Source organism: Tamandua tetradactyla, chromosome 11 (assembly GCF_023851605.1).
Source record: "Tamandua tetradactyla isolate mTamTet1 chromosome 11, mTamTet1.pri, whole genome shotgun sequence".
Classification (NCBI taxonomy): domain Eukaryota; kingdom Metazoa; phylum Chordata; class Mammalia; order Pilosa; family Myrmecophagidae; genus Tamandua; species Tamandua tetradactyla.
This window is the reverse complement of record NC_135337.1, coordinates 99,967,435-99,991,517: the sequence shown is the minus strand read 5'-3', so window position 1 is coordinate 99,991,517 and position 24,083 is coordinate 99,967,435. Positions and strand designations below refer to the sequence as shown.

The following is a 24,083-nucleotide window of genomic DNA, read 5'->3' as shown; positions in this document are numbered from 1 at the left end:
CAAATTATCCACAAATAGAGCAATTAAAATGCATTTGTTATCTGCCACATTTCTGTAGGTCAGAAATTCTGGGTCAGCTTCACTGTGTGGTTCTGGTTCAAGGTCTGCTTGAGATTGTGCCAAGTTGTCATTTGGAGCTACAGACATCAGAAGGCATAACTGAGACCGTAGGGTCCACTCCCAGGCTCGCCCTCAGGCCCATGGGCTGGAGGCTTCAAGTCTTCACCATATGGGCTCTTCCCTAGCGTGGCTCCCACATGGACACTGGCTCTCATTAATGCGGTTGATAAGAGACAGATGGGATGAATTATAATAAAGAGAAAGATGGAAAGCTACAGAGCAACCTGGATAGAAGCCACAGTGGCTTTTCATCCTTACTTCAGACGGGGTCACCACCCCTCAACATGTGCTTTTGATGAAAGTGTGGGAGGCATCTCCACAAGGGTGTGAACCCCAAGAGATAAAATCATTGTGGGCCTCCAGGAAGCAGCCACCACACCTCTCACATCACATCCATGTACCCCTTGGAGAGTGAGGTTCATAATAGTAGGACCTATGTCTTCTGAGATGCCTTTGTAGACTCTCCTGCACCCTTGTGTGCCTGACCGAGGTATGCCTGACATGAACACCTGTTTGCAAACAAACCATTTCTGTGATCCTTGTTTTCTGTCCCTTTGGAAAAAAGTGGCTAGTGGGGTCTAGACGCTCATTCTTGTTTTCTTGCATGAAGTCATCAGCTCAGAAATTGGACTCTCTGAATGTTTCCATTTCAATATCATAAACCTATATCCTCCTTGCTACCATAAAATAAGAGTGGAGGGAGCAGAAAGCTCTGGAAAGGAACTTCCTTCTCCCTGAGAGAAAAGGAGTTTGGTTTACATCTACTTTCCTTGCCACAGTTGAAGGAGGGTTGGCTTCCACTGAATTCCTCAGAATGATTTGTGACATGTATTTTAGCATTACTGATGCCAAAACAGGGAATTTAGGAAATATCAATTGATTAAAAATAACATGGTTATAAGACTAGACCAAGAGAAGCCAGGACTGCTCCCTCAAATCTCCAATTCGAAGAGGCAGAAGGTGGATTTTACACAGTGTCTCATCCACAATTGAAGGGACAAGCAGACCAATGAGAATGAATGCTGAAGACCCTCCAGGGATTGTTTCAGCTGAAAGAAATGTGCATCAGTTGCACATTTATAACATAAATGCAAAACAAATGCATAACAAAATAACAGTTGCACCAGTTATTTATTTTCTGGGTCTTGCTTAAAAAATCATTACAGATACACAAGTCATAAAGTAATTTTGGGGTTTACTTCTAACTCAAAATTGTAGTTTTAGGAGTAATATTTAAGTCATTATAAATAGATTAATATTGTGTATATATTTGTATATATTGTGAAGTAGGAGTCAAAAATCTTTTTTTGCACTTTCATATAGGCCTCCAATTTTTCCCAAACTATTTTTTTTTAATGTTTAACTTTAGTTAAACTTCTACCTCTGTCCAGAATTGCTTTCTCTCCCCCTCTTTTCCACATTGTTAATCTCAAAATCACTTCTAATAAATATTCTGAACGCTAAACTTTATTTCAGAGCTGTCTTCCTGGAAATTTGACGTGTAACAGCAGTCAGAACTGAGAGAAAGAGGTCTCATAAGCAGGAATTTATCAAATTCTCCTAATGCTGAAGTTGGTCTTAGGTTCTTAATATCAAACTAAGCAGTATGAATCATAACATGGGATGTTTGCAACTGAAGAAAATTTACTACTCTGAGACAACAAAATAATTAATTGCAAAAAAAAGTTTGATCTTGAAATTATTCAGGATAACACATAATTAATATTCAATATTCAAACTTTTAATTTTTAATACATCTGATATGCAAACATAAGTAAAAACAGAATGGGAAAGTAATATACAATTTCTCTAATAGAGGCTAAGACATAGAGGGTTTTTAAGTCCCCAAAATATTGTGCTATGGTTAGGAAGTTGCCATTCAGGCACTAATACGCTGAAATAGGTGAAAGTGAATGCTTTCTTCCCCAGAATGACCCTCTCTCTTTCTCCTTCTGTTTTTGAAAAGATTCTACTTACCTCTGGTCTTTTGAAGCACTTTTGCAATTCTTTGGTGAAAATAAATTTACATGGGCAAATTAACACTATTTAGGAAATCCTTACATAGTTTGATAAATTGTTGCTGTGGTACATGTAATAGTAACCCTTAATTATACTTAAAGCTTTAAAATATTCTTGATGTAAGCTAATATATTTTTGAACTAAAATTGAGCATTACTTCAGTTGGTCAAATCTGATTTATTATATATCCTGTATGAATTCTTCTCCACTTTCAATATTGAGCACAAGTTAATGGGGACAATAGAGTTCATTATTGCCTGTCCCACAAGTTTGTTGCATAAAATGGTTCATTAGGCAAAACAAGGGTAAAGAGGACTTTTGGTAATAACAGACAAAACGGCTTTATTTATTGATCCATAAATCTCTTGGTTTTTCAAAGAGAAAATATCCCACTTAGACTGTTTTTCCTAAACTGTGGCAATTCCCAGAGGACCACCTTGGTCTGGTCAAGTGAATTAATTGTAATCTGGCCACTATTGTGTAAAGATATCAAAAAACTGCATGCAAGCAATTAGACTTGAGAAGGAAGAGAATCTCATGAGAAAAAGAAAGAAAGAATCTTATCTGAGAGGAGAGGAGGATGCTTTGCTCAAGGCTTGTGCAGTCAGACCCTGAAAATGCTGTCTCCAGGATTCTCCAGCACTCCTCTTTCAGTGGAAAACTGAAACACAACACTCCTCTCCAGTGCTGGAGAATCCTGGAGACAGTTGTGTGTTAGTGTTCACATTTCTTTTTAAATCAGGCCAACAGTTGTGTGTTAGTGGTCACATTTCTTTTTAAATCAGGCCAATATTACTCAAGTTTTGTCCTCATTCCTTCTAAAACAATCCCCTGAAAGAGAACAAGACAATAATTATGGTATAATTGCTAAAGTCCAAGAGAACAAGGTACTGAAGGGAAAACAATGATGGAATGGAGATATCAAGCCATTTGGGGCCATTGAAAGCAGATAAACAAATACCTCATCTGTAGCTGACTTTTTTGAGTGGACATTCTAAAATCCACACACCTGTTAGGGGGATCCTGAGTTCTGAGTAAGGTCTCCCTAAAAGCAGGGGGAAAAAAATCTGTCTTTTATTCCCAAGGCATTATTTAAAATTTACTAGAGAAAGCAAGGTCACCAGTCATGAGTCTTCATAAAGTGCAGTTGAAGGTGGATCCAGGCCCCTAGTAGCAGGTCCTGGGTTTGCTCCTTGCCCACCCCATATGGTGCATTTGTGGAGCCTCCAATCATACACCCCCTTAAGTAGGTTTTATTGTCCCTAGTGGGGTAAAGTGCCAAGGGACAGCCTAAAACTGGAAACCCCTTCAAGGTCAGCCTCAGCTACAGGGGAAATGTTGTCCAGGTCTAGACCTTCCCAGGACACACACACAGTGGGTCTGGAGCTAGACCATGACCTTTGTGCAAGTCAACACAGTCCTGATTCTTGGGTACATTGATGTTTTTCCTACTCTACACATACACACACACAGTGGAAATGTGGAATAATACATTCTCTAGATACCAATGTGTGATAATGGAGGAAATATCCTTAAGCACTGTACACACTGTTATAATTTTATGGATTGTTGTCCAATTGATTGATTATAAACTGGTACCAATTTACACCCCATCTTCAGTTCACATGAGAGCCCTTCCCTACAATCCCCACCAGGGTCTGAAGAGAGACCCATCTCCTGGGACTCTGGGATGTAACTTCTGGGAAAGAAGGCCTCAGAACTCATCAGTTGAGAATGAAGTAGATGAAGACGAAGAGGGAAATATGGCTTTTGGGGAATTGGGGAAGGTGAATCCAAGGTCCCAGTCCTGACCCTGAGTGTCCTAGTCTGACAAGTTTGTCTATTTGAGATTTACCCTCTGAGTTCAGGCTACAATCAAGTGGGCAGGGGGCAATCACTGTGGAAAATCCCAGGATGGAATACTAAGGATTGCCTGGAGAAACTGCCCTGAAGAGTGAGGTTGCCCCATGCAGCATGCCCCTTGGGAGGGAGGGGGTATTCCATGAGCAAAGGGGGATGGCAGTACCCTCTCTCTAAAGGACTTGTGACAAGACATAACAGACAGAATCTACCAGGCCTGAGCAGCAAGGGCACTCTGGGACAGTCCCATAGGTCTATGAGCTCTCTCAGCTGTGAAACAACAATTGGCATCTTGACCCAGCTCAGTGCTTTCTGGGATTGGTGGTGGTGGCTCTGAGTTACTTCTAGACCCTGAGGGTGTATGGATGGAATCACCCTCATCTGCCCTCCTCCAATGTCCCCATTTAGATATTTTTAACCTAAACAATAAATTTTGCCTGAGCAAAAACGACCTGGCTAAGAATAAATCAGCAGTGCACAAATAAAAATTTTCAACTAGGAAAGTGATATGACATTGTCAGAACAAGTCTTCTAACAGGTGACCCCAGGATTCACCCCTGACTTAAACTTTAAGTCAGTGCAATCAGGGGTGGCTGTCCCAGGGTGGAGAGTAGAATGAAAATTTTTGTTTCACTTCCCTATAGGTCTGGAGCACTATGTGTTATTATCACTATGCCAGGTAACACAGTATTAATCAACATCATTCTCAGACTGGAGCCCTGAAATTTGCAGAATTCCTGCACTGGCTGAGGAATCCTTGAATCCAGAAAATTGGCTGGGAGCCCCAGAGCCCTGGTGTTTACTTGAGTCTGAATAGAATGTCAAGAGAGATACTGGGGATGACTCCCTGGCTTCTGCTGGTACCAAGTTATGTAATAGCCACCAACACTGAAGCCACTGCTCAGGGTGCAGGGGAGTCTAATTAATGTTTCCAGGGATGCAGAGAGAGAGGGAGGCTGAGTCAGCACAAGCTGGGAGAAGAAATTTTCAAAAAATTACATGCATGTGTGATGGGGCAGAGGCCAGGATGAACCTGCTGTGGGTCTGAACGTGAGGGGCTGATGGAGGCTGGGGGCCTGCCCAGGGTCTCCTAGGCTTGCCCTTGCCTGTGAAGTGAGAGAGGAGCATGAGGAGGAAAGGAGCCCAGGCCATGGTGGGCACAGCTCTGCTAAGACCCCATGCTCGGATCGGGCTGAGCCAGGTGTTCTTATCTTTTCCAACTGGAGGAGGATTTTTCATGTAAAGTTGCATCACCTATGGTGTTATTTATTGCAGTTGGAGGACTGGCTGAATGCTGAACTTGGTTTCTTGGACTGAGGGGGCAGATAGTTGAGACTTAGTGTTTACCAAATGGGAGAGCTGTGAAGAAGCACCTACTGGGACCTTACATACACCCATGAGCAAGAGACTCTGCCCAGCCCTGAGAAAATACAACAGTTAAGTTCCCATTAGCAAACACTGAAGAGTTTGGGGGATTGCACAGCTGTGGTCAACCACTGTGGAGACTCTGAGGAAGGCACACAGTTGCCCCTTCTACTCACTGTCAAACCCCAAGCTTTTCATGGAAATAATATCAGGGGATTTGGACAAGGTGCCAAATCCTGTAAGTCCACAGCCACCCATGGACTACATGATAGCAGATTTTAATGAATTGCCCTTTTGTTGAGAAGTTCCTGGATTAATAAGGAAAGTGAATGGAAAACATGGGGCCTGGTCACTATAAATTGGGCTGTGTGGATGTGAGGAAGCTAAGCGCTCGGGAAGCAAGCACATGGGCAGGTAGTTGAACAGCAGCCATGTGACAGTGTGGCTTGTGATCTCTTCTTGAATAGAGACAGGATTTCCTGCAACAGGACAGAGATTTCAATATTTCTAGGAGATTATTGTTCTCAGAGGTTGAAGAAAGGTGTACAGATTCTCAAACAAATTAAATAACAAATTATATATGGAAGTGCAAAAAATACAGGGGAACATTTCAGTGGTATGTTGAAATGTTCAGTGGTATCCACTGAAGAGATGGATAGTGAAACAATTGGATTTGAAATGTAAAAAAGATTCATTGATAGTGAAGACATTTGTTCTTGTTTGCTAGCTGTTGGAATGCAATACACCAGAGATGGATTGGGTTTTAATAAAAGGGGATTTATTTTGTTAGTTCTTCAGAGGAAAGACAGCTAACTTTCATCTGAGGTTCTTTCTTACGTGGGAAGGCTTGGGTTACTCTCTGCTGGTCTTCTCTCCAGGCCTCTGGTTCCAACAGCTTTCCCTGGGGTGATTCCTTTCTGCATCTCAAAGGCCTGGGCTGAGCTGCAAGTGCTGAGATGAGGTGCTGAGCTGCTTAGGCTGTGCTATGTTGTGCTCTCTCATTTAAGCACCAGCCAATTAAGCCAAACATCATTCATTGCAGCAGGCATGCCTCCTGGCTGACTGAAGATGTAATTAGCAACAGATGAGGTTCACCTGCCATTGGCTCGTGACCACAGCAACAAAACTAGGTGCCTTCACCTGGTCAAGTTGACAACTGAATCTAACTACCACATGTCCCACCCCTTGTCAACTTGGCAACTACACACATCCCCTTAAACAGTATTAAGGTGATCTTCTGGCTGTGGACCTGTGAATCTCAAAACAATTTTCTGATGCCAATATGCAAAGGAGGATATTCACAGGATACAAGTTCTCATTTCCATAGGGAGAAATTGGAAGAACACAGATGTAAAACCTGCAGGGCAAACACCATTGGATTTAAAGTCTGAAAGCCATTCATCCTTTGGCTTTAGAAAGCATCAGTCCCACCCTTTCCAAGGGCCTATGCAGTGGCTCACCTCTTTCCAAATCAACCTTGAGGAACAGCAAGGAGACCACTTTTTCTTGGCTCTACTCTCTCCAGGCATCAGGGCCACCCCTGGGCTCTCTGCCATTTCTGGGCACACACTCAACCCCTCCATGTGGTAGCAACCAGGCTCTCCCCAGTCCCCCAAGGAGCATGCTGTACCTTCTCCAAGGCCTGAGGCTGCATGACTCTTCCACTGCAACAAGGTAGGAGACCCATCCTCACCCTTCAGGGAAAACTCGCCCTCTCCATTTATATGGGTGGGTCCATTCTCCTGGCCGAGGTTTCTTGGCTTCAGACCCGAGCTTCCATGATTCTCACTCTGCAAACTCCAATTTGTCCCTTTCTGTCCCCCTTTGTCCAGATTGGCAGTGGTTCTGTTTACACCATCAGTCTCTTCAAGCACTCCAAGATTTCTCCATCATTCTCTTCACAGTTACTCCTAAATCTTCCCTGTAACCATCCAAAAAACCATTCCAACATATCTGGAATTTGCAAACTGCAGCAGCACCCCACTCTCTGGTACCAAATCTGTTCTAGTTTGCTAGCTGCTGGAATGCAGCACACCAGAGATGGTTTGGCTTTTAATAAAAGGGAATTTATTTTGTTAATTCGTTAGAGGAAAGACAGCTTTCATCTGAGGTTCTTTCTTATGTGGGAAGTCTCGGGGTAATCTCTGCTGGTCTTCTCTCCAGGCCTCTGGGTTCCAAAAACTTTCCCCAGGGTGATTCTTTTCTGCATCTCAAAGGCCTGGGCTGAGCTGCGAGTGCTGAGATGAGGTATGCCAAGCTGCTTAGGCTGTGCTGCATTGCACTCTCTCATTTAAGTACCAGCCAATTAAACTAAGCAACATTCATTGCAGTAGGCATGCCTCCTAGCCAACTACAGATGTAATTAGCAACAGATGAGGTTCACGTACCATTGGCTCATGTCCACAGCAACAAAACTAGGTGCATTGACCTGGTCAAGTTGACAACTGAATCTAACTACCACAATGGAGATAATAAAAATGCAAATGTGAAAAATAGCAATGGAGTGCTAACCATGCCACAAAATAGACGTACCTCAAAAGTTGTAAAGAAATGATGTGAGAGAGCCAGTCACAGAGAATCTCATACTGTGTGTGTACATTTATAAGAAATGTCCAAATAGATAAATTTATTTAGACAGAAAGTAGATAATTGGTTACCTAGGTATAAGAAGTGAGAGGCTGGGGAAAGAGAGCAAATGGAAAGGGGGAGACTTTATTGAGGAATCAATAGGTTCCAAAATTACATAATAAGGATGTTTGTACAAATCTATAAATATGCTAAAACCATTGAATTGCAAACTTTAAATTGGTTTAATTTACAGTATGAAAATGATATCACAATAAAGCCTTTTTTTTTTAATAAGGAAAGTTGTGGGATCACCCTTTATTCTGGTTTTAAAAATATATATATATTTCTACCTACCTAAATACATCATTTAATATGTCTTCTAACTTTGAACACAATGACCAGAGTTGGACATTCTCTTGTTAAAGACCATTTTAAATAAATATACCTAATGCTTTATAGAATTCCTATAACTTCCAGAAATCCTTTTGCATTCCTAAGTATTTTGTTGGTGTTTTCCTCATATTTAAGAATAATTTTATTCAGGAAAATGGGTTGTAAATAAATCAATAAGAAGAAAGACTAAAAATCCAGTGGGAAGAAAATATGAGCAAAAGACATAAACAGAAATTGCACAAAAGTGGAAATATATAACAGTAATGAAAACATTTTAAAAAGATATGTACCTTTATTAGTAATTAGGAAAATGAAAGTTAAGATGACAAGAAGATCATATTTCATACAATAGATTGGACAAAACAAGAGGTGTGACAATACCAAATGCTACTGTAGGGGTGGGGAGAACATCAAGAGCAGTAGCTCTTATAATTTTGCCTTCAGACCCCGGGACACTGACATTTGGGGATGTGGGGATGCCACCATCACCCTCCACTGGTGTTTGTCACAGGCTGAGGCACAACCAGTGTCTCTGGGCAGGGAAAGTTTTCTGACTCACTTCTCCATGGATCTGGAGCACTGTGTCAGCATCGATGCTATTGTCCCAGGATAAACAGTAATAATCATACTCATCCTCAGGCTGGGGCCCAGAGATGCTCAGGGAGGCTGTGGAGCCTGATCTGAAGCCAGAGAACAAGGCTGGGGTCCCTGAGGGCCAAGTAATTCTGAGCAGCACAGCTTTGGGGTTGTCCCCAGGGAGCTGGTGATACCAGGCTGCACCATAGGTTTTAATGTTGCTGCTGCTTCCCCTGCAGGTGAGGGTGTCCTTCTGACTAACAGACCCTGATACTCAGGCTTCCTGCATCAGCCCTGACTGTGCTCAGGACCCTGGAAGAGAGGAGGGAGAGACGCAGGGGTGAGTCTCAGGCTGTCACCCACACAATGATCCCAAGCAAAGGGGAGAAACATGGCATTGGGGGTCTCCCCACAGTCCCCTCTCCTGCTTTCCAAAACTGGTCACCTGGGCAGAGAGTGAGGAGAGTGAGGAGGAAAGTGGTCCAGGACATGGTGGAGATGCCCCTAGAGCTCTGCTTCCTGAACCCACAGCTGAGCAGAACTGCCCCAAATCTCTCATCTTTTCCACTCATTAGGGGTGAGAAAGGAACACTTCATGCAAATTATGTCTCCTCTCCCGGGTGTCCCTGGGCCTAAATATGGTGCAAGCTGAACATGGGGTCTGACTGTGGGAGCCTCTCAAGGACCCAAGGGACACAGAGCAGAGAGCCCTACACAGGGCAACAGGGCCTGATTTCCCAGCTGAGATGTCCCCACAGACCCCCAAGGGACAGGTCCCAGGCCCCTGCTGCCTCAGAGTCCAGATCCTTTAATAACTGGGAGGAAGTTCCTGGAGCAGACTAGAGAAAAGAAGCTCTGGACTTACCACAGGCTTCTGTCCACTGTGTCCTCACAAGCTGGGGGAAGCACATCACCCAGGGTTCTCCTTATTGGTCTTGCAGTGGATTTGTCAGAAGAGGAGGTCTCTCTTCAAAAATAAGACAGTCTTCCTGACCTGTACCATCATGCATTTTGTTTGACAGGAGTCACAGGAAACAGATTGTTCAGAGAATGTCTCCTGCCCAGTGAGCAGAATTAGGGAGCAGGAGAAAACCTTCCAGAGCCTCTATTTGGTAGCCCAAAGAAAGAAACTCCTCTCTCATCACATACCACATGCCAGCATGGCAGATTAAGACTTGAGGACCCTCCTCAGCCTTTATAAAACAATGGTTCATCCTAAAAAGGCACAGGGATAGGATTCCCAGAGATACCATTTTTGTTACAAAGAGAGAGATTGGCTTCTCCTCCTGCTCTTCCACCCTGAGGGAGGTGACCGACTCTGCAGGCCACCCAGGGAGAAGCCAGGACCCCATAGCCCTGAGAGGGTCCTCAGGGGCAGGTGGGTCTTCCTAGAAGATAATTCATGAGCAACCAGATGGGATTGGAAGTCTGAGGAAGGGCAGAAGCAATGAATTAGCAAGGAGAGATGACACAGAAGATGGCACAAAAGGTCACATATTTCTTCCTCAGCACTTTGCTTACATCTTACAAATTTTTATAACTCTAAAGATGCCCCCTGTATCACTTACTAGATGCCAAGTTCTATTCTACTTATTTAGTATCTCTCTTCTAGCCAACTATCTCTTATCTCTTCTGCAAATCCCAGGTTAGACACGCCTCCTATAGGGAGGCTTCTTACCTACAACTTCCCAACCACTCTCAGCAGCACACCCACCTGGACACCTTCCCCACACATGAGGTCCTGCTTCACTCTTAAGTTCTCCTCTGAAAGCTCCTGTTCAGTGGCTGGGAGCAACAAGCAGAGATGGGGCCAATGAAACATAGTTGACTGAGGTTTGTTTTGACTTAATTAATTAGTTAGAGATTTATACCAGATTTCAGGTGAAATAGGCTATTCCATTCCAACCCCAGAGGAAATTTCCACTAGGGCAGCACCACAGCTGGATGCACAAACACACACCAAGATCTAGGGGCAGGAGCACCAGGGAGCCCAGTGGTTGAGGTTCTGGGAAACAGGGGATCTGCTTAAGCTCAGGTTATTACCCAAGTGTGTCTAAATTAACAGGGCTCAACCTTTAAACTCTCTCCCCAGCTAATGTTATAAGGGATGGTATAGGATTTGTTAGGTGGTTTATCATTCGCAATAAGCCAGTGAATGTGGCTGACACTGCAGGTCACCTGACCACTGTGAGTAGCTACTTCCAAATACAATGTGAGCTAAAGTACATGTTGCTGGCTGTCAGAGGGAAGTCTAGTATACAGAATCCTCACAAATATTTTGAGCAATATGGAATATTCAGATACATTTTGTTTAGTTTCCAACCCACTTACCATGCCTGGAGTATAGCAAATGGCCTTGTGGACCACGACCCAAAGCCCTGCCCTGACCCTTGGGTGCAAGGAAGCAGCTGGGAACTCCAAGCCCTGGAGCTTGTCTCAATATGAGTAGAATCTTAGGAGATACACAGGAGGGCTCCCTGGCTTCTGCTGCACCCAGCATATCTCACAGATGATTCAGGGATGCGACAGAGAGGGAAACTGAGTCAGCACAGGCTGGGAGAGGGAATCTGGAAATGCAGACACACATGGATGCTGGGGCAGGGAGCAGGGGATAATATGTGACTGTGTCTTTATGGACAATATGATTCAGTCCATAAAATACAGTATTATTACTTCCTCTTTCCTGTTTGTGAAATATGTTTCACAAATTAATAAACTTGAGGCTTCCCATTGAAAATGCCAGGCATTTCCCCAACCTTACCAAACTGCCACTCAAATTCTGGGCTGAGTTCCAGGGAATAGTTCTATGATCAGAAGGGCACCTGTGGTGGTTGTCAGCTGTTTTTCCCCTTGGAAAGAAGGACCAGCTGTGCCCTCTCTTGTAGGCCAGTGAGCAAGGGCCTGGGGAAAATTCATTTCCAACCACTTGGGTTTCCTCAGGCCCCTGAGAAGACCCACTGCACCCCTTGTGGCTCCCATGGGTCAAAGGTGCATGTTCCCAGCTCATTCTTATTCAGTACAGGTTCAACTTTAATTCACATTTTCCCTGTTTCTCACAGGTCAACCCATATCCATGGCTTAACTCTTCTTTGTTTCTTCCTGTTTGTACTTATTTCTCAAGTTACCATTGAAAATCTGCCTCAGAGTCTGCATTTCAGTTTCAGAGTCCCCAGGTCTTAATTGTTGACCCCGGTGTTCCCAATGCCTGAGGAAATTACACCCATGTCCACCTGACTATGTGTCTGTTATTTACTTCAAACCCCAAATTAAATAAAGAACAAGTCTAAGGAAGGAATTACTTTAATACTTTACATCAGGGACTTTTAAATAGAAAATACAGACAATAACCAAAGCCTGAGGGTTACCAATTTTCCTCCCAGATCTGAGACCACCCAGCACAGACAAGGGGCTCTGGAAGGTGAGGCAGGGGTGGGGAATCCAGAGGCCTCTACAAGCTGGGAAGCCCTGAGTGGCTCCTCCCTGAGGTGGTGTCTCTTAACATTGCTCATGGATGGTGACCACAGAGTTTATGATGAGGGTCCATGTCAGTTTTATGTCCCTGAGGCTTGTGGGCTTGTGTATATGTGTGTGGGGGGAGGGGTTGGGGGGTTCTGGTTTGGGAATCAGAGGCCTTTTTTTCACTTTATCTTAGTGGAGTCTGTGCCTCTGTCATTGACCCATCAGCCAGGTCAGGGCCATCTACAGATAAAAAGAGTAACAAAGATGTGCCTTGAAAGAATTTATGAAGCTTTAAGCACTTTGAAAGAATTTCAATTTAAGTATGAAATGAGTTTTAATTATGTTGTTTAAAATGGGTATTACGCCCCCTTGGTATTATCATATCTTTATTATAATTTTTTTATAATTGCTATTTACATTGGACTTCATGATATATCGCATTTTTTATTTGGATGAAATACTTCAGCTTAGGAGTTTCTCCAAGGTGAAGAGCATTAGACTATATTAAGAAAAATAGTTTCAGAGAAAATCAACTTGTAATTTATAATACAGAATAAAAACATAGAATCCTCAAAAATAGATGAATGTGATATCTTTTTTTTTTACATGGGCAGGCACCAGGAATTGAACCTGGGTCCTCTGGCATCGCAGGCAAGCATTCCTGCCTGCTGAGCCACCGTGGCCCACCCTGAATGTGATATCTTAATTAGTGAAAAATTCCAGAAAGTGCAGCAATGCTGACTGTGCATTACAAAATGAAAAGAAAAAGGAATTGTAATTCTTTTACTCAATGTAACCCTCATTCCTTCCCCAGCTCTCAACATAGCCCAGAGGTACAAGGAAATAGAGAAAAGCATGGACATATGTATGCTGTCAATATATTGCTAGAGGCCTTGTCTAAGAACACTGATTATGGTAGCTTTTATTTCCAACAACTTTTTCTCTGGATCGTTTACTATTTTATTATATGAAACACACCCTTCCTCTTCCATGCTCTTTACTTTAAAAGGGAAGACGGGGAGAGCACATAAAAGCAGTTGAATAAGAAAAGAAATTCCTTCCTGATCGTGTTTAAGCCCCGGCTTCCCACTGCTCTTCTCTGATCCCACCCCCGAGCTCCTTCCAACCACAGGGGTCCTAGGGCCTGCCTTGGTGCTGGACTCGGCCTCTGCTGGGGAAACCCTCCACTCCCTATTCACCTGCCCAGGCGAACTCTACCTAGATTTCCCCAGTCATGAAGTGTTGCTTTCTCACATCTTTGCTCTCTGTTCTAGAAATGAGCCTATTTATTTGCTTCACATCTAGTGTCTTCGCGCGTCATCACTTAACAGAAGTGACTTCTCTTTGGTGTTTTGTATTTGCCCCATGCCAGAACAACCCAGTAAGGGAGTCACATAGAATGGGCCCTCACTAAATGTTTGCTGGTTAAGTGAATTAATGGATAGATGGACATTTGAGCCAGATACATGAAGTTATAAAATAAAAATTTAAGATAAAATGAATATTAATTTCCCTTTATATTTGGGTATTAAATAATTTAAAAATATGAGTTCCATAGGAGATAAGGAAGCAGAATCAGAAAGTTTAAGAAATATAAAAATAATTACCAAGGCACCTTAAAATTTAGAAAATATAGATCACAATACTGAAAAGTAGCATTGCTGTGCCCCTCTTTATTCATATACCCTACCTTAATTATGTACACAGCACTCTTAAACTTCTAATACACTATATAATTTAGGTTTCTGGTTTATATGTCCCCATTGGAATATATTCTCCATGAGGGAAAGGATGTATCCCTCCCCTCAGCCTCCAGAACTTTCCTTATTTCATAGTTACAGCAAATCAATACGGTTGAACTATGTCAATGAATGATGATGTACAAGAGATGTGGGAAGTAAGGATAAAGAATGAATTTATAGATTTATTGTATCAGGCTGTGAGGGCTATAAATGAAATGGAGTGAAAGAGAAGGAAGGAAGGAAGGAGGGGGGGAGGGAGGGAGGGAGGGAGGGGGAGAGAGAGAGAGAGAGAGAAAGAAAAAAAGAAGGAAGGAAGGAAGGAAGGAAGGAAAGAAAGAAAAACTTGTTCATGTCACTTCAGACATACACTAATAAAAGATAAGTTAAACAAAAGATGCCTTAGGGTGGGTTGAGCATTGAGAGGAATAATGGAGAGCTAGCTAAGTAAAGTATTTATTTTACATGGGGGATGATGAAGATATTGAGAAATTCTAATTGCAAATTAAAACCTCAATGAACTAATGTTACTAGAATTCCTAAAATTTGAGAGACTCACCTGACAAGGATGCAGGCAACTAGAATCCTCATATATTGTTAATAAGGATGCAAAATGGGAGTCATATTTGAGAAAAGTGTTTTGGCATTTATTACAAACTTAAACTTACCTCTACCATAGAAATTAGCATCTCACTCCTAGACAGTGACCCTGCAGTAATAAACATAGGCTCACTAAAATACATGTCCTTGTTTGTTCATAGCAGCTTATCTATAATAGCCTAAACTTAGAAACCACTCAAATGCTTATCATTGTTAATGAATAAATGGACATATGGTACATCCACATAATGGAATTCTTTTACTGCAAGAAATTTTGCACATTTCTGACAAGATGAATAGAACTCAAAAGCATATGTTAAGAAACCAAACATAAAAGGATACAATCCATATGATTCTACTTGTAAGATTTTCTAGAAAAAGCAAAATGATAGCAAAAGAAAATAGATTGATGGTTGCCAGGAGATGAGGGGAATTGATTGACTGCAATGGGGCATGAGGGAGGAGGCAAATGTCCTATATTATGATTGTGGCAGTGGTTATTCAACCAGATATATTTAATAAAATCACTCAAAAAGGTGCATTTTGTTGCATGTCAGATGCATTTGTACAAAACTTTCTGGTAATGAATTAGTAGGAAGATGCCAACACTTGTGCATAGAGGGACCCAGTTTCCATTTTACATTTTTTATATTAATTTTTCTGGCAAAATTATAAATTGTATCCTTAAAAATTATATTTGTCCAGTGATGCAATGTGGCTCAGTGGCAGAATTCTCACCTGTCATGCTGGAAATCAGGTTTTATTCCAGGAGCCTGCCATGCCAAAAAAAATGTCTAGAATATTAAAAAAGCACATTTGTCAAATGAATTAAGTGATGAGAAGAATAAAAGTCTTTGGTTATTAGAAGATTCTACTGTTTTATCTTCACATGAATCACCATTTATATAATATTTAATGATGTCGGAGTGCATATAATTGATGAAAATTTGAAAACCAGATATTTGAAAAATGTCTCCTAAGAATGTAAAGAAAACTCATGCGCAAATAAATAAATGAAGCAGGATTCAAATATGTATTTCTGTGGTGATTCTAAATCTGCACCAAAATGTGGTTCTATAATCAAAGCAAAGATACACATATATACTTATATGGGAAGAGGAAATCACTCTCAAACAAGCCCAGGAAGTTTATTGTAGAGAAAATAATGGAAAGTCCATCAATTCATTTCTAGAAGTCAGCATAACCCAAATATCAGAAACTTGAAATCTGGAATGAAATGATGAAATCTGGAATGAAATGCTGATAGTCCTCTCAGAGTAAAACTAAATAATTAGGAAGATTCCCCAAAGTATAAAAACAAGAGTAAGAAGAAAATGATGAAATATTGCTGTTTGGGTTTGCCAGGTTTTCTATATATATACATGTAAACAGGAAGTAGCCTATAAATCAGGAAGAGTGCAATTAATGTAACTATCATTCCCAGAACTAGCTTATTCCCACTTAAAGTGGAGAAGGATAAAAAGAGGAGACAGAAAATTACAGCCAGACACTTTCTGGGATCCTCTATCTGTTCTCACACCCCTGTATACTCCCCAGACTATTCAACAGTCCCTGGCCCCAATTCCTGCATATGCCCTGGGTTCACCCACTCCTGAGTCCTCAGCCTGATTAAAAGGGGACCTGGGGCATAGTATGTGAGAAGAGGCAAGGTTTCAAGGGGAAAACCCTCATGGCCCCCTAAGAAAAGAATTAAAACAACTCCTGAGGGACAGGAAAATGTTTCCCCGGATGGTGCTGTGGGAAGTGAGAATAAAAGAGGCCCAGAAAAGCAATTTCCCCTAAGGGAGGTCTCACTAGGAAAAGGGCTCTAGGTTATGTAAATGCCACATTAACAGTTTCAGAGGTGAAGAATTTTAAGGAGAAATGAAATCTTTGACTGAAGAAGCTTTTACTTCATCTTTTGAGGTATTTTAGCCTCATCTTTTTTTTTTCCTTATGACAGAGGGAGCATACTTAACAGCTTATATCCCATACATACTCCTACATAGGCAAAACATAACCCAACCAAGTTTATATGTTTCTTACTCAGTCCCAATATATGCGCAACATAGAGTTAATTTTAAGGGTCCACTGAATATGACTTTCCATCCAGCCATCTCAGAGGGGTTAGAAGGGGTGATGGGTCCTTTTACTCAGGTGTGATTTGTCCAGCCTTTTCTGGCAGTGTGAATAGCTGTATCGGTATTCAGCAGGACTCGGAATGTGCCATCCCAATTTGTGAGTAACTTGGTCTTCCATCCAACTCTTTATTAGCACTCAGTCACCAGGTTGGAAGTTAAGAACCGGGAATCTGAGAGAAGTCTGGGCCAACAGGCCTTTCTGTCAAAGCCAAGAAAAAGAACCATACAGGGCATATATATATTCCCTTAAAAATATGTCATTACTGTCTAACTGGGGTAGATCAGTAGTTTTCCCTAAGTAAGTGTAGCCAAAGAGCATTTCATAAGGTGATACCCCTACACTGAACAGTTAAATCAATTCTTAGGACACAATATTTACTCCTGGATGGAACAGGTATCCATCCTGGATGGACTCTTCTGGGGATGAGAAAGAACAGATAAGAAAAGCTGTCATAGCAGGATGGGACTAAAGCCACCTTATAGCTGATGGAGGTTTTCAAGGGGAACAAAAACTCCCTGTTCAAGACCCAGCTTGGGGTCATGACAATGACAGTCATAAAAATAATATGAGAGATTTAAGTCATTTGATAATTCAGGGCATCAATGAAGCAGTACCCTGGTCTTAAACTTGAATAAAGTATCAGAAATTTTCCAAAGGAAGGAGAAAACTCCAACTGAATTTTTCAATAAGCTTAAGGAACAAATGAGAAAATACTCAAGATTTGATGTAGACAGTGACATGTCTTAGGGACTGCTGAAAATGTATTTTGTGATGAATTCTTGATCTGACATTAAGAAAAATCTTCAAAATATAAAAGACTGGACCAGTAAGCTGCTATAGGTGAAGTAGGGAAAAACTCTGAACAACACCCAAGAAAGCAATGGAGCTTCTGAGAAATGGACCAACTTTTATTGCCACGACAGACTCAGAGGAATTCCATCCAAAGTCTGAGCCTTGAACGTCCTTTGTTTCCAGGCTATATAGGCTAGTAGGCAAGGCAGGAGTTACTATGCAAATGGGTAGTAAACACTGGAAAAGTACAGAACTTGCAAGGGCGGGAGTAACATAGCTCATTTCTTTTGTCTAGATGGGTCACATGTGACAGACACCCTGTTTTGCATACATGACTAGGAGCAGGCAGATGCAGGAGCCATTTTATTTTGCTTCCTTCAAGAAAGCTTGCATTTACATACATTTGTGAGTGCACAAATTCATAGAGTGATACACACAAATACACGGAGTGATACACATAAATAGCATAAGGTGAAGTACATAAATGCATAAAGTGATGCACATAAATTCATAAAGTGATACACAAATTCATAAAGCTATACAGCAAAAATACTGAGGTTAAATTTATGAACTACCTCAGAGAACTGTTGGGGGGAGCTCAGAAAGTTTTTGTAAGGAGAGGAGAAGGTGGTCAGAAAGATCAGACTAAAACGATGTTACAGGTTCTGAAATAGCAACACCAGAACAAGGTTAAATTAATGATACAAACTGCTGAGGCCATTAAACAGCAGAACCCAATTCAAAGATGGGAGAGTCAAGGAAAAACCAGGAAGGAGGAAGGCAGACAGGAATGGGCAAGACCAAGGGCTTATGAATTTGACATATCAAAACCCCACTGACCTTTGACCTGTTATAGTTGTGGGGTAGCCAGGACATTTAGGAAAAGAAAGTCCTGAGGCCAGAAGACAGGCAAAATCTTGACTCTCATGGATTTAGAGGATTGATGGAGTCAGGGACCCTTCACTATGCAATCCGACCCAAAACCCTTGATAAACCTAAGGATGGGACACCATAAGTCGGATATTACATTTCTAATAGTCACAGAAGCCACCTGATCTTCCCTAAACCACTTACAAAAAGGAACTAAATTAAGCACCCACATGTGAAGGTTTCCAGAGTAAAAGATGAAACTTTCCCTGTGCCTTATATTGAACATTAAAGGTTATTTGTGAACATAAGACTACACTAGGACACCGTCTCTTTTTTTTTTTTTTTTTTAAAGGAAAGACAGAGAGAAGGAAGGAAGGATAGAAGGAAGGAAGGAAGGAAGAAAGGGAAACATTTTTAAACATTTTCTTGTTTTATTGTATTCTGTTTCTCCGTTTTTGTTACATGGGCTGGGGCCGGGAATCGAACCGAGGTCCTCCGGCATAGCAGGCAAGCACTTTGCCCGCTGAGCCACCGCGGCCCACCCAGGACACCGTCTCTTAATTCCCGAGGCAGGTATTAATCTGCTTGGGAGAGATTTAATAATTGAACTGAAAGTGGGACTCAGGGTGACAGGGAATGAGATTATCATCCACATAAAACTTTTTGAGCTTTATGTGGAAGAAGAGATAGAAATTGACTCAAAAGTATGAGCCTGACCAGGAAACAGAGGCTGATTAAATATTAAGCCCATCCAAATTGAGCTTAAGGACCTATCACAAGTGGTGAGGGTCAAACAAACCATTCCATCTGAAGGTAAGCAGGGGTTGAAGCCTATAATTTAGGGCCTGTTGAAAGATGGGCTATTGGAGCCCTATATGTCACCCTAAAATACCCCCATCCTACCTGTCCATAAACCTGATGGGCCCTATAGATTGGTTCAAGACTTGAGAGGTATAAATGCCATAGTCCCATGGTCCCAGACCCATATGTCCTCCTCAGAAAAATCCTATATGAGGGAGAATAGTTTAGTGTAGTTAATCTGAAAGATACTTTAGGGCCTGTCCCTTAAATAAGGAGAGTAGGGACTGTTTGCTTTCAAATGAGAAGACCCTACAACTAGGAGAAAACAACTTCAATGGTGTGTTCTACCAAAAGGATATATTGAGTCTCCAAATTTGGTTGGACAAGTCTTAGAGCAAGTTCTCCAAGATTTTATCACTCCAGGAGGAGTCATTCTTTTACAATATGAAGATGATTTATTAATCATTAGAGAAGAAAGGACAGAAGTGGCACAAGCTGTTATTGACTTCTTGGGAAGAAAAGGATCAAGTGTGTTAAAGAATAAAATGCAATTCACAGAAAAGGAGGTTAGATATTTAGGACATTTAATCCGTGCAGGAAAGCACAGATTAGATCCTTCATGGATCTAAAAATGAATTAAGAGAGAGTTAAGAAAGTTCTTAGGATTGGTGGGATATTGTAGACTATGGATTGACTCATACACACAGTTAACAAAACCTTTGTATTCAAAAATATTACAAAAGGAACCAGATCTATTAATATGGAAAAGTAGGGAAAATGAGGTCTTCCTAAAGATTAAAGGATCCTCCACTCAAGTCCCTGTGTTAGCTTTACTCTCCTTAAGCAAGCCCTTTCCTGTATTCAAAAATGTGGGAAATGGAGCTGCTCTAGGCGTACTTGATAAGTGGGAAGACCAATGCAAGTCTGTGGCCTTTTTATCTACATTATTAGATCCTGTGACAAGAGGATGGCCAGAGTACATCCAGGTGGTTGCAGCCACTGTCCTCTTGGTAGAGGAGAGAAGAAAGTTTACTTTTGGTTGAGCTTTAATAGTGAGTACTCCTCACCAAGAAAGAACCATTTTGAATTAAAAAGTGGGAGAAGGCTAACCGATCCCAGGATACTAAAATATGAGGCTATACTACTGGAAAAAGAAGGTTTAGTATTAACTACTGATAACAAACTAAATTCTTCCATGTTTCTCTGGCAAATGGGGAGGAAACACCTGAACAATTGGAGTGCATTTGCTTGGAAATAATAGATTATCAAACAAAAGTTAGAGGAGATCTTACAAGTGTCTCATCTTCCAAGGGTAAAGAAACTGTTTATAGATGGGTCTTCTAGAGTAATTGAAGGAGAAAAGCATAATGGATACTCAGTGATTGATGGGGAAACTGACTCAATAGAAAAAAAGGGTACTTCCATTCCTTGAAAAACAGGCCTGAAAGAGGGTAGAACCTCAAAATTAACAAGATATGCTCAAGGAACAGCTTTTCCTCTTCTATTTTCCTCTTTCTTTTTCTTATATTTAATTGTGCTTTCTTCTGGCCATTCCTTTGTCTGGGGTTATAAAAGCCAAAATCACCCTCCTCGATTTGAACTGGTCTTGGAAAATTTTTTTTCCAGTTCCTTACATGTGCAGCTATAGTAAAATTCACTTTCTCGGAATTCCGGAGAAGATGGCAGCTTAGTAAGACGTGCGGATCTTAGTTTCTTCTCCAGGACAGCTACTAGGGGAGTAGAAACGACACAGAACACCTCCCAAATCCACAACAGAGATAAAAAAGACAGCGTACCCCATCCTTGAACGGCTGGCTGGCTGAAAGAAGCCACTCGGGTGAGATCGCCGAGGCGCGCGGGCTTCACCGGGCGGGGCGGCAAGCAGCCGGAGTCACTCCCCTCCCCCTTCCCTGGGAGAATTGGAGAGGCGGTCCCCTGAAACCGCGGCGGCTGGCGCCCACACCACGCGCGACCCCCCGGACCAACTGAGAGAATTGGAACGGAAATCCCCAGGCCGCGGAGAACGGTTACGGGTGGGGGAGGCCCCTTCCAAACCCGTGACTCCCCGTGAACGTGCACTCTCCCGGGCGGGCCGCTGCCGCTGGCGCCCTCCCGCCACGCTTGTCGCCCCGGGCCGACTAGGAAATTCGGACGGGCGCTTTCCCGGGCTGCGGCGGCCAGCAACCCTCCCCGCGTTCAGACCCCGGGCCGGCTCAAGCCGCTTCGGCTAGCGAACCTCCCGGACAGCGAGAGTTTTCCAAAGTTAAAGGTCCCACAGCACCTTTTACTGGTGGAACCCGCAGACAAACGTGTGCCACGAGCGCCACCTACTGGGCAGGATAAGAAAAACAGAATCCAGAGATTTCACAGAAAAATCTTCCAAACTTTTGGATCCAATACCCAGGGAAATCTGTCTAAATGTGCAGACGCCAACAGAAGATAACGGATCACGCTCAAATAATTGAAAATATGGCCCAGTCAAAGGAAAAAACCAATAGTTCAAATGAGATGCAGGAGCTGAGACAACTAATGCTGAATATATGAACAGAAATGGAAAACCTCTTCAAAAGCGAAATCGATAAATTGAGGGAGGACATGAAGAAGACATGGGCTGAACATAAAGAAGAAATAGAAAAACTGAAAAAACAAATCACAGAACTTATGGAAGTGAAGGACAAAGTAGAAAAGATAGAAAAAACAATGGATACCTACAATGATAGATTCAAAGAGACAGAAGATAGAATTAGTGATTTGGAGGATGGAACATCTGAACTCCAAAAACAAACAGCAACTATCGGGAAAAGAATGGAAAAATTTGAACAGGGTATCAGGGAACTCAAGGACAATATGAAGCACACAAATATACATGTGGTGGGTGTCCCAGAAGGAGAAGAGAAGGGAAAAGGAGGAGAAAAACTAATGGAAGAAATTTTCACTGAAAATTTCCCAACTCTTATGAAAGACCGAAAATTAAAGATCCAAGAAGTACAGCGCACCCCAAAGAGATTAGACACAAATAGGCGGTCTCCAAGACACTTACTAGTTAGAATGTCAGAGGTAAAAGAGAAAGAGAGGATCTTGAAAGCAGCAAGAGAAATACAATCCATCACATACAAGGGAAACCCAATAAGACTATGTGTAGATTTCTCAGCAGAAACCATGGAGGCTAGAAGACAGTGGGATGATATATTTAAATTACTAAAAGAGAAAAATTGCCAACCAAGACTCCTATATCCAGCAAAATTGTCCTTCAAAAATGAGAAATTAAAACATTCTCAGACAAGAAGTCACTGAGAGAATTTGTGACCAAGAGACCAGCTCTGCAAGAAATACTAAAGGGAGCACTAGAGTCAGAACCGAGAAGACAGAAGAGAGAGGTATGGAGAAGAGTGTAGAAAGGAGGAAAGTCAGATATGATATATATAATACAAAAGGCAAAGTGGTAGAGGAAAATATTAGCCAAACAGCAATAACACTAAATGTTAATGGACTGAATTCCCCAATCAAAGACATAGACTGGCAGAATGGATTAAAAAACAGGATCCTTCTATATGCTGTCTACAGGAAACACATCTTAGACCCAAAGATAAACATAGGTTGAAAGTGAAAGGTTGGGAAAAGATATTTCATGCAAATAACAACCAGAAAAGAGCAGGAGTGGCTATACTAATATCCAACAAATTAGACTTCAAATGTAAAACAGTTAAAAGAGACAAAGAAGGACACTATATACTAATAAAAGGAACAATTAAACAAGAAGACATAACAATCATAAATATTTACACACCGAACCAGAATGCCCCAAAATACGTGAGGAATACACTGCAAACACTGAAAAGGGAAATAGACTCATATACTATAATAGTTGGAGACTTCAACTCACCACTCTCATCAATGGACAGAACATCTAGACAGAGGATCAATAAAGAAATAGAGAATCTAAATATTACTATAAAGGAGCTAGACTTAACAGACATTTATAGGACATTAAATCCCAAAACAGCAGGATACACCTTTTTCTCAAGTGCTCATGGATCATTCTCAAAGATAGACCATATGCTGGGTCACAAAGCAAGTCTTAACAAATTTAAAAAGATTGAAATCATACACAACACTTTCTCGGATCATAAAGGAATGAAGTTGGAAATCAATAATAGGCAGAATGCCAGAAAATTCACAAATACGTGGAGGCTCAACAACACACTCTTAAACAACGAGTGGGTCAAAGAAGAAATTGCAAGAGAAATTAGTAAATACCTCGAGGCAAATGAAAATGAAAACACAACATATCAAAACTTATGGGATGCAGCAAAGGCAGTGCTAAGAGGGAAATTTATTGCCCTAAATGCCTATATCAGAAAAGAAGAAAAGGCAAAAATGCAGGAATTAACTGTTCAATTGGAAGAACTGGAGAAAGAACAGCAAACTAACCCCAAAGAAAGCAAAAGGAAAGAAATAACAAAGATCAGAGCAGAAATAAATGAAATTGAAAACATAAAAACAATAGAGAAAATCAATAAGACCAGAAGTTGGTTCTATGAGAAAATCAATAAGATTGATGGGCCCTTATCAAGATTGACAAAAAGAAGAAGAGAGAGGATGCAAATAAATAAGATCAGAAATGGAAGAGGAGACATAACTACTGACCTCACAGAAATAAAGGAGGTAATAACAGGATACTATGAACAACTTTACGCTAATAAATACAACAATTTAGAGGAAATGGACGGGTTCCTGGAAAGACATGAACAACCAACTTTGACTCAAGAAGACATAGAT

At 41.5% G+C, this 24,083-nt stretch overlaps 1 long non-coding RNA gene across 4 annotated transcripts in view; it reads left to right on the top strand.

Moving 5' to 3' along the window:
• Positions 1-24,083, top strand: part of LOC143650881 (uncharacterized) — a 72,101-nt gene that overhangs the window by 21,794 nt on the left and 26,224 nt on the right. Inside the window, exons 6-7 of one of the 4 annotated variants that reach the window (XR_013159705.1) lie at positions 9,141-9,241; positions 11,961-12,205. This is a non-coding gene — a long non-coding RNA (uncharacterized LOC143650881). Of the gene's footprint in view, positions 1-58; positions 1,308-9,140; positions 9,242-9,923; positions 10,463-11,960; positions 12,206-24,083 lie in introns of those variants that run through there. The other 3 variants (XR_013159706.1, XR_013159703.1, XR_013159704.1) reach the window with 3 other exon arrangements.